The sequence below is a fragment of the Podarcis tiliguerta genome, assembly GCF_965153285.1.
Source record: "Podarcis tiliguerta genome assembly, chromosome: 3".
Classification (NCBI taxonomy): Eukaryota; Metazoa; Chordata; class Lepidosauria; order Squamata; family Lacertidae; genus Podarcis; species Podarcis tiliguerta.
Genome location: NC_139536.1, coordinates 23,986,709 through 23,995,650, shown reverse-complemented (window position 1 = coordinate 23,995,650; position 8,942 = coordinate 23,986,709).

Below are 8,942 nucleotides of genomic sequence, written 5' to 3'. Positions count from 1 at the left end.
GTGAATCAGAAGTCAAAAGAGTGTGTGATGTTAGTTGATGTGTTGTTAGTTAATGTCTAGTGGTGGTGTTGTGTTTTTGTTTTGTTTTGTTGTCCCAACTGTTTTCTTTCTTATTCGTTGTTCTTTTATGTAAATTGTTTTGCAAATAAAATTTAAAAATTTAAAAAAGAAAGAAATTGTAAGTGTGGAGCGTGCTTTTGTGCTTGGTTCCTTCTTGCGTCTGGTTGGCCACTCTGAGGAGAGGAGTCTGGCCTAGATGGGTCATTGGCCTGAACCAGCAGGCTCTTAGGTTTTTTATGTCTAAGAAACAACATCCTTTTGCACAGAATGCTGTGAAAAGAAAAAAGTTGCCCAGGCACCCCACTCACAATATTTGTTCTATGAAACGGACAGTTCCTCCTTGCACAGCACCATCAGGTCTCTTTCGAAGTAGCCCCTGCTGTTGCTTAGGGCGCCATCTAGTGCTTGTGGCTCTCCTAAGCACATCCGGAAATTCTACTCACTGGTGATTCCTGCCGCGATCACATAAAGTGAAGTTGGGGGGAAATGCTTGTGGACAGCTGATACATATGTGGATACACATGTCTGGGATGCCTGGCTGGGCAAAGCATCCCTGAAACATTTCCACATAAAGATGCATACATTTTTATTATTTGCTTATTAAATTTCTGCTCCACCTGCTTTTGGAAAGGCTCCTCCCACTCCAAGGCTGCCTGGATTTTCTGCAGAAAAACCAGTCATATTGTATAGCCTTTCTTTCCATCTGATGCAATAATTATTCATGGGGGGGCATACTATTTCTGCTTTATTAGAATCCCTGTTCACGCATCATATTGGCAAATACGAATTCCTAGATGAGGAGCAAAATCATCCCAGATTTTGGTCTCCCTTTTTATTTTATTCCCTCCCTCTTTTTCGTTTCATCCCTTGTTTTGTTTTTTATTGCTCCCCTCCTTTGACAACGTAAATATTCACCAGGGTCAGGTGATCTATTCCTTGCTGGAAGTCTTCAAGCAGACAGCCATCTGTTGAGGCATCTGGCTTACTAGCTCTGGATTACTTGCTTGAGCAAGAGGTGGACTTCATGGCCTGCAAAGACTTCCTCAGCTCTGTGATTCTATGAATAAGAGTTGCAATACAATCCTGAAAATATTACACGTGCCCTAAAATATTAATAGTCACCAGGGAACTGTGCCTGTCTCTAGCACCAGATCTGCTTGTCTCCCAGGAACCGCAGCCAAGCAATATAAAAATGGCTCGCCTTTGCTTTTCATCATCTGCTAACTTCCCTATAATGAATAGATCCCGTGTACTTTGAAACCAAAATGAAAGCATCTGGAATGTCTTCCCTTTTTGGCTGCCTAGCAAGTGAGCAGCTGCTGGCAGAGACCAAATAGAAGGGAGCAGTCTTGATCAGATTGCAGCCTTGCGCAGGAAAACTGAACAGAAACAGCACAGAATAAAAGCAAACTGGGTCAGATTTATTTCTGGCACCGCTCCACAAAAATCGGTGATGGATTGATCTGTCTATGTTTGTTAGTGGCGGGCAAGCCATCGCCCTAAGGGAAACCAGGTGAGAAATGTGTGTGTGTGTGTATGTGTGTGTGTTTTTAACAGCCACATCATGTTTTATTTCAATGACCGGCACTTGTTGCAGCAACATAGTTGGACAGGTTAATCTTTCTCAGGTGATATGCATACAGAAGATGAGAGCCGATAGCATCCATCTGCATGTGGATCGGACACTATCAGCGGAACAGATTTCTCTTCCCCATGCAACCTCCTGCGCATACCCCAAATCTGCTCCAGAAGGTTGGGGACTCTCTAGAGCCTCCTGGGGGTGGGGCTGCGTGGGAAAGAGAGGATGAAGAAGTACATGAGCCAGTGTCTATTTGCATAGTGTTGGATGTCATCCAATGCCATTAATGTTTCATTATAGCTTGTGTAAGTTTCAGTCTCTTAAGAGACACTTAAGGCAGTTAACATGAGTTGAAATAAAACAATCCAGAACGATGAAACCATTGAAATGTCGGGGTTTGGAGAGGGGCAGAGAGAACAGCAGGTTTTAAATAAACTCTATAAAACCATCAGATCATAATAAAACACCTGCAAACCGAAAGGTTAAATACTTGTTGAAATAAAAAGGTTTTTCTGAGGTAGTGAAATACTATGCAGGAAAGGGATAGGCAGCTGTTCAGCTGTTCTTAGGGAGGGAATTCCACACTCTGTCCAACTACGGGGGGGGGGGGGGGGAGACTCCTTTGAGTCCTGACCAGATGTACCTCTTGATGAGAAACAGGGAAGAACCTCCCCAGCCGATCTTCATATCATGAGATTTTAAGATCATAAAACTTTTCAGCTTTAAAAGTAGCAGCAGAGGAAAGCAAGGGAGACGCAGATTATTAAGAATGCCAAAGTTTATTGAAACCCAACACATTTTGCAAATATATTTCCCTTTCTCGGGCGCAATCACAGTAATCATAAGGGGGGGGGAGTGTTCAGTGTATGTCTTCCATGAATATGGTCTTACCCAGTACCTTTTTTCTTTAAAAATGTTTAGGGCTAATCTCATTTTGACTCAAGAAAATCACCCTTTTATAGTTTGAATCGGGGAAAATAAATACAGTAAATGGACAAAAGGACAAAGAACATGCATCACCTCATCAGTAAAAGACAACACACCCACATTCCACACTGCTTCATATGTTAAACACTCGCTTCCGTCTGAGACTGACTCAGGAAACACCGTGAAGGGAAATGAGGCCGCCATCAGGGGTAGCAACGGAACTGATGGTTCGTCCCATTAGATTCACAAAATGTTTAGGGGTATGCATACCCCTGCGTATACCCCAGAAAAGCACTGGTCTTAACTGTATGTCTGTAAGTGATTATGCAAACACATGTCAGAAGCAAAGATCAACCGTGTGAAAGCAATGATTCTTCAACATCAACTTTGTTGGACTGGTCATGTTGTTCAGAGGAGAGACCAAGCCAATGCAAACAGGAACTGAGCAGGAAGAGCTAACAGTCTCTCAGGCACCGTGGAGTTCTGAAGGGATAGTTACAGAGACATTTTGCAATGCCACTGAAAGTACAAGGAGGACACACTAGGGTGCCCATGCGTGCCATGGCAGTTACTGCTGCTATAAGACCAAGCAAGATCTTAGCTGGTTGGCAATCCTAACTCAGCGTGAGCTCTAGAGCAATGGGTTTTGTTCCTTCAAACAGCACTCTTCAGCATGTGGGATGGAGGGGGTTGCCCTGGCCCTATATATCTTTTTCCCCTCCTCAACAGCTCTGGAATGCAAGATAAGACAAAGAAAAGAGAATTAAGGGATTCATATTATAACTCTTCCAGTTTTGTCAATTTCCTGGAAGAAAAGATGAAAAAGTTTAGAAAGATGAATCTGCGTTCTGCGGTAAAATGGTACAATTGAGAATTTGGTTATTTATGATATGTGAGTTTAAATTGTATTCAAAGCTCTTATCATTTCTTCTCCAAAGTGCTGTAAATAAATGTAAAAGTTTCCGTAAAATATATAAAAAGTGACAAACTGGTAATTTATCTGCCCACTTACACAAAAATGGCTGTCAAGCACCAGAACTGAGAGATCCATTTGGCAAAACATTAAGTTACTGCAGTGCATAAACCTGGCACGCTCATGAATAATCTCAAGAGTCACCATCCAATTTCTTTCCTATGCCAAGTCAAAAGTGGGTGGAGAGACAACTAGCAATGCTTCTTTGCTTTAAATTATTAAGTGAAATTTTCTGAGGAACGATACAGATTTCTCCTTAGCCCTCGTCTATTGACAAGCTGTTGCCGCTTACTGGCAAATGGAGCCAAATGACATAAGAAGAGGTATGTTGGGTCAGGCCAATGGCACATCTAATCTAGCATCTTGCTCTCACAGTGGACAAACAGTCCTGAGCATGACAGCGCTCTTCCCATTCATGATTTCCAACAACTGGTATTCAGAGGCAACACCGTCTCTTGACAGTGGATATGCTTTGGGCTTTGCTCATCAGAGAGGCTCCACAGACACCATCCATTCTCAAAGCACGCCGAGATTATGCCTAGCAGGCTAAAGGGTCTCGGTTGTGTTTGTAGAAATTATTTTCATTTTCAGCAAACCTGTGTGTCCCTGGTTCATGGCACTGGGGCAGTTAGGTGTCTCTTTGGGAAGTTCCACACATATAGGGCTGGCAAAGCCAGGGCTTTTTTTCAGTGGGAACTTACCAGAACTCAGTTCCAGCCCCTCTCAGGTGGGTGCCATTGCAGGGAGGTGTTCGTGGTGAGTTCCGGAACCTCTTTTTCTAGGAAAATAGCACGGGGAAAAGCACTTCCTTCTCCTGCCCCCATCAAGTGACAGGCAGTGGGGAGAAAAAGCATCAGCTGCTAGTGGGACTGGGAGAGAAATATGTGCTTAATAATAATAATAATAATAATAATAATAATTTATTATTTATACCCCGTCCATCTAGCTGGGTTTCCCCAGCCACTCTGGGCAGCTTCCAACAGAATATTAAAATACAATAGTCTATTAAACATTAAAAGCTTCCCTAAACAGGGCTGTCTTCAGATGTCATCTAAAAGTTTGATAGTTATTTTTCTCTTTGACATCTGGTGGGAGGGCGTTCCACAGGGCGGGTGCCACTACCAAGAAGGCCCTCTGCCTGGTTCCCTGTAACTTGGCTTCTCGCAGTGAGGGAACCACCAGAAGGCCCTCGGCGCTGGACCTCAGTGTCCAGGCAGAATGATGAGGGTGGAGACGTTCCTTCAGGTATACTGGACTGAGGCTGTTTAGGGCTTTAAAGCACCAAACATTTGGCTGATGGAAAGGGGGGAAAGGAGCCTGGTAAAAGCCATGCACAACAAGAGAGGGAAGGAGGGAGAAAGATGATGTACTCCATGCCGGTAAGTACCACTACAAAAATAACTGAAGCAGCAGCAGCAACAGCAGCAACTTCAATCTTTAGTCAAAGCGTTTTGTCCCAGAATCCATAAGAACTCTGGGAAACGGACAAGTACTACTCCATATCTTGACTGAGTTATCACAGCCTACCCCTCTGGCCAACTGCTTCAAAACCAATTGTCATGTGGAACAGGTGGTCCCTTGTTGGGATAACTTCCTTGTTCTGTGGATCAGGCCAATGGTATCGTCAAGCAAGTGCTGTTTGTCACAGATACGGTACATATAATAAAGATCTGTCCCAATTACCAAGACTTTGCTCCACACTTTAGAAAAGACGACCACTTGTAAATTCCTCTTCGCTACATTCCCTCACTGTTCCCAGCACGCTTGATATCATCTGGGTGAACAGATGGGCTTTATGGTTCATTTCAAACTGTTCAGTCAGTCAACCAGCACAAATTGCATTAATTCCCTCACAGTTTGAGAACAAAGAGCCAAATATTCTGTGAACGACACACCGTAGGTGGGAATCAGAGATTCCCTGCCATTAATTCAAAGCTGTTTTAAACAAACACACATCTATATCTATATCTATGATCACCAGGGCATCACAGAAATATTATCTACCACAGGAGTGATATTTTTTTTAAAGACTAAGTGCCACATTCCCTCTTGGGCAGCCCTATGGGAGATGCAATGGATGTGACTCTTAAGATTATATTCTAGCCATGCAATAAAGTCAGGTTTCTAGACAGACAGACAGAGACAAGGGTGGGGGAGAAAGATGATTCAGTTCACTTTTAAAGATGAGCCAAAACCACCCTTTCTGAAACAATGTGCAACGCCACTCTCAAATTCATACTTCTTCAAGTTTTGCAATGCATTTCTTCAACCACATAATATATATACCAGGGCAAAGTGCACATGAAAGTGCATATGTTTGTGGAACTACCTTACAAAAATGGACATTTTATTTGTTTGAGGTTTGTTTTCGTGTCTCTCCCCCTGCCCCAATGTTTTAATAACTGGCAAACTTTGAATGAAGTACATCTTAGGCCATAAGAATGATTGCTTTTGGTCACAGCATAGCGCAACAGGAAGCCGTTCTGAATGTCAATGTTGGCATTGTGATCTAGGAGAATTTTGACACAGCTGGACCTTTCGCGGATAATAGCCAGTTGAAGTGGTGTAGTACCTTTGTCACTGAGTGGATCAACCTCAGCCTTGAATTCCAGCAGGAGACGGACAAACGAGTCTCTGCCATAGTGAGCAGCCACATGCAGAGGAGTCCAGCCATCAAAACTGCTTGCAAAAATGCTAATAGTCAACACTGTATGTATACAAAAAAGTGTTTGTTAGTAAAATGTGCACTAAAAGGCTGGTGGATTTTCATGGGGATCACAAAACCAAAAATTGTGGAAATGTTGAGAAGTGAAATTAAGATTAAAAAAATAAAATAGAAAGTTGGAGAACTGAAATCGACAGATATGTCTGTTACTTATCCAGGCAAGCAAGAGACATTACCATGGGGAGGTGTGTGTGTCACAAGAAGTGTGCCAGTCCAGGGCCAAAAGGAGTGGCCCCTGGCCCTGAGGTCCCCCCAAGCCTGATCTACCAAGACCGTGTGTGCAAAAAAGAAGTGATTACATCAGCCTTTCCAAACTGTCCTTGTAGTGCCTAATTGTTTTCAAGCCTAACAGACCCCAAACTTCTTGGGGTGGGGAAATAATGAGATGAGGTTCCTGACTAGCTGTCACAGTGGGGAAATTCCCAGTGGATGAGAGATACTGGATAGCCCATGGAAACAGACAGTATGGCAGCGTAAGAGTGTTCTCATGGGCAATTTGGGTGCAAATGACTATTCAGCCACCCTGGGAACCTTTTGTTGTTGTTGTTTAATTGTTCAGTTGTGTCCGACTCTTCGTGACCGCATGGACCAGAGCACGCCAGGCACTCCTGTCTTCCAGTGCCACCCGCAGTTTGGTCAGATTCATGTTTGTAGCTTCGAGAACACTATCTAACCATCTCACCCTCTGTCGTCCCCTTCTCCTTGTGCCCTCCATCTTTCCCAACATCAGGGTCTTTTCCAGGGAGTCTTCTCTTCTCATGAGGTGGCCAAAGTATTGGAGCCTCAGCTTCACGATCTGTCCTTCCAGTGAGCACTCAGCGCTGATTTCCTTAAGAATGGATGCGTTTGATCTTCTTGCAGTCCATGGGACTCTCAAGAGTCTCCTCCAGCACCATAATTCAAAAGCGTCAATTCTTCGGCGATCAGCCTTCTTTATGGTCCAGCTCTCACTTCCATACATCACTACTGGGAAAACCATAGCTTTTACTATACAGACCTTTGTTGGACACAACTGAACAATTAAACAACAACAAGATGTCTCTACTTTTTAAAATGCTGTCTAGGTTTGTCATTGCTTTCCTCCCAAGAAGCAGGCGTCTCTTAATTTCGTGGCTGCTGTCACCATCTGCAGTGATCGTGGGAACCTTAAATACTTGTTGGTTTTTTACCATTTCAAATTTGTTGTCTTATTATCTGAGAAGCATTTCACTTATCACACAGCTGAGGAATATCCCGCTTGTTCAGATCTGAATGCCATATATATTCCCTTGGGTGCCATCTGGGCCAACACTCGCTAATTTGTCTCCTTTGCTGTAGAGTTGACTATTCAAAGAAAGGAGCATTAATATAGGCCAGGGATGGGGAACCCTCCAGGTGTAGTGGGACTTCATCTCCCATCATCCCTGATCACCGGCTATCCTGGCTAGGGCTGATGACAGCTGTGGTCCAGCAATACCTGGAGAGTCACAGGTTCCCCAATGCTGGCACAAATCACGCTCCTTCCTCTGAATGGCTGTCTTACATTGTCATTGCTTAATGCTTCACAAACATTTAATTCCAATAATGTGTGCTCTCATTCCGGGGATGAGGGATAATTTCTTGGTGGTTTCCCATTAAGTGTTTTGGACCACAATTTATCTGGCTTTCAACAACCAAGAAATTAGCACACAGCCCTTAACGCTGAAAGCTTTTTACACAGGGCATCATCAGCGCTCTAAGAGGAGACAGTTAATATGGTATTACTTAGCTTAATAGGCTCTCAGGAAACAGAGTAAGGTCAAATCAGCTAAGTCAAAGGGGCAGTCCCATTCCAGCTCAAGCGGAACAGTGGCATGAGAAGATACAGGGAAGAGGGATTAGCCTTTTGACATTTTATATGCAGGGATCTCTCTGAGAGTAAAATGGCTCTAGGCCAGTTCTACTCCTCTGCAACTATAAAATGGTATCTGAGACCTGTTTGGGGCGCCAATTTACAGCCGACAGTAATGTATTTTGTGTGGTGGGGATCCAGACCTAAGCAGCGCTGGTTCCCAGAACAATACAAATGACAGTGTGTGAGCAAGGCAAATGAATTTGCTCTGCTCACACAAGATGTCAGTCAAACAGTATCACAAAACCCAGCTCAAAGGCCGCCCACTCTTCTGACCTGGGCCCATCACTTGGGTGATGTAGTGGTTAGGAAGCTACCATTTCTCAAGTTTTCATTTTAAAACCAAAAGTTATGATCTTTTCAAAAAATAAAATTTAAAATCAGCCGTCGTGAACAGGGTGACTTCAATGACATCCCTGTTGTTGCCAAGAAACTAGAAAGCAACATGCTTTATCTTTCCATTGCTCCCCATCTTTGTTATCCTGCTTTAGGTTGCTCAGACACTCATCTCTAATAAATACATCCTGAAGAGAGGGACAGGAGACCTTTAATCTTAATTTAGCAGCTTGCTTTTCTGTCTCTAACCATGAGTCAGCCTGGGAAGCATGTAGAATTTTAGAAATAAAGTAAGTTAGCCTCTCAGTACAAAAACAGGAACATTCCTGTTAAAGGTAACCTTTTCTAAGAAACCAGAGCCAGTGTGGTGTAGTGGTTAAGAGTGGTGGACTTGTAATCTGGGGAACCAGGTTCGCGTCTCCGCTCCTCCACATGCAGCTGCTGGGTGACCTTGGGCCAGTCACACTTCTTT